At 48.7% G+C, this 2,510-nt stretch overlaps 1 pseudogene; it reads left to right on the top strand.

Annotated features, from left to right (window-relative positions):
• The first annotated feature begins 1,261 nt into the window (after window positions 1–1,261).
• LOC125525166 lies at window positions 1,262–2,122 on the top strand (annotated as a pseudogene).
• The last annotated feature ends 388 nt before the right edge of the window (window positions 2,123–2,510 follow it).

The raw sequence follows: 2,510 nt of genomic DNA on the forward strand, positions 1-2,510 counted from the left end.
AATATCTGAAAAGATAAATATTTAGGAATGGTGGGAGTATCATGCATGCCAAGTAGGCAAATTTGATGATGTGGCATAGAAGTAAATGAAGAAAGAGAGGGTTGAGTATCATATCATGATACCGTATCATATTAAATGTTGTGCTACTATGTGTCATGCATGCTAATAAATGAAGTCATCGATGATACTACATATGATACTATGCACTACGGATGTGTAGTATCATACACTAGTATCATATGCATGATACTAGTATTCCATTACAACCAGCCTAAGAAAAAGCCCGTCCTCGTCTGCGAGCCACCGCGCGCATGGGCGAGGGAGAAGGCGCGTAGAAGTGAAATCACGCTTCTCCTTGTTGTACAAGTTGACGCGACACATCATAGAACTGGCCCCACATGGTTGCCTCTAAACTTGGCTGAAGGACCCGCAGTGTACAATACTCCATTTGCTGCAACCTCTAATATTTACCCCACCACAAATTAAAATATATATATTCCTGTGTTGACCAGATGAGCATGAAAACTACAATCACCAGGATGACAGGTAGGGCCAGAAGATTATTTTAATCAAAAAAAAAGCATGGAACAGACCCCAATGATTTTAAGCTTACAGGCACGGTACACGCTATCCTAGACTACTCTGCACATGAAACTGCCACATGAGCGTCCGGGCTGCACTTGGCTCTTCGCCTCTTCGGGAAGTCGAACAATGATGGAGTACTACTACAATGGACGAGTCTACAGTATGGTTCTGGCCATCTGACACCGATTGAACTGCTGCATGTCCACCACGTGCGGGAGGGAGAGCGTGTAGTGAATGAAAGCTTCTCCTAGTCCTGCCAGCCACCACGCTCATTGGCGAGGGAGGGACGCAACTTCATTAACTTACTGCACCTGCCTTTGCATGTATGAAAGGTGGGCCCAACAGATGGGTGGCCCACCTGTCATGCAGCCAAAGGCAGGTGCGCGATTGAGAGGGCGTTGTAGTAATCAAACTTCTCGGTCTTGTACGAGTTGACGCGACACATCAAAGCACTACACTTGATATATTTCAATAATTTCCGTTTACAGATGCATTAATTACAACGCATGCATGCATGCCGTGACTCTCCTTTTGATACTTGCATGTGTTGATTTAATGCATCTTGAAGTAGTATGAATATGTGACGGTAAAGCTTTGTAATGCCCCGACCCTAATAAAGCGAGAGATGGTTGTGCACGAGGAGGGCGAGATCATGCAGACGGAACAGGACCCGACGATGGAGCTCTCTATGGTCTCGATGGACCTCACCTTGATCCACTGCCCCTTGTGCCTCCGCCCTTTGAAGCCTCCAGTGTATGAAGTTAGAATACACCTTGTTTGTTTGGCTGATCGAGCAAGGTGTAGGTTTCTTGATTGATGTGTTGTTCGATTGATTTTGCAATGCAAGGGAGGGCACCTGGCCTGCTCGGACTGTCGTGTCGAGCGCCCCGAGAACCAGTGGCAGTTCCAGAAGTGCGAGTGCAGCGGTGGCTTCAACGTGCGAAACACAGCGGTGGGCGCCGTTCTCTCCTTGGTGAGGGTGGAGTGCCCGCACAAAGGCTGTGGGCTCTATGTCACTTACCACAAGCTCGCCGATAACCAGAGCCTGTGTCCGCTCGTGCCCTGCAAATGCCCCGTGCCCGTCTGCGGCTATGAAGGCCCGCCGCCGGCGCTCTCCTACCACATCAGCACCGTGCATCCCATGCCCATGCACAGGATCCAGTATGGCAAGGTGCTCCAGCTGCAAGTGCCACTGCCGGAGCCACGACTCTTGCTGTTCGTAGAGGAGGACAGCCGTGCATTTTTCTTGGTCGGCGGCGTGCTCGACGTCGGTGCTCCTATCGCTGTGTCGGTCGTCTGCATCAGAACGGGGTCGTCCCCACTGCCGCACTACATGGCCAAGCTGTGGGCAAACGGCCCGCCGGGGGAGCCCAAAGGCAGGACCGACGCTGTCAAGGTGGAAATGGAGGTGACATGCAGCAAGGATCCCGGTGATGTCACTGTGCACGAGCTTACCTTCTTCACAGTTTCGCCTAAGCTGTTGGTCGGGGCTAAGCTGGTGTCCCTCCACATTCAGATTGACAAGCTCACGTCTTAAATGACTCTACAGTGCCTTCTGTTTATCTTAGTAGTATGCTAATATAGGGGTTAGCTCGGTCTACATTATCTTAAGAGATGGTGGGCTTTGGTGGAGATGCAGCAATTACTTTGACATCAGATAAGCAGTTAAAGTAATTTTCAATAGCCGAACGGATATTTTATGTCTCTTGGATATAAAGATCCTTTGGGTAAGAAGTATAACAGCTTATAAGAACTAAGTACAACACCTTATATGCTTCTTTGTTCAGGAAGTGTTTCATACTCGTGTGAGTTGACGCGACACATAAAAGTAGTACTACTACTAGTAGTACTCCCTCCGATCCAAATTTCTCTGCGCATAAGGCTGGTCATAGTGGGAGTAACATAGGTGATAACATCACACTTAT

Source organism: Triticum urartu, chromosome 7, assembly GCF_003073215.2.
Source record: "Triticum urartu cultivar G1812 chromosome 7, Tu2.1, whole genome shotgun sequence".
Taxonomy (NCBI): domain Eukaryota; kingdom Viridiplantae; phylum Streptophyta; class Magnoliopsida; order Poales; family Poaceae; genus Triticum; species Triticum urartu.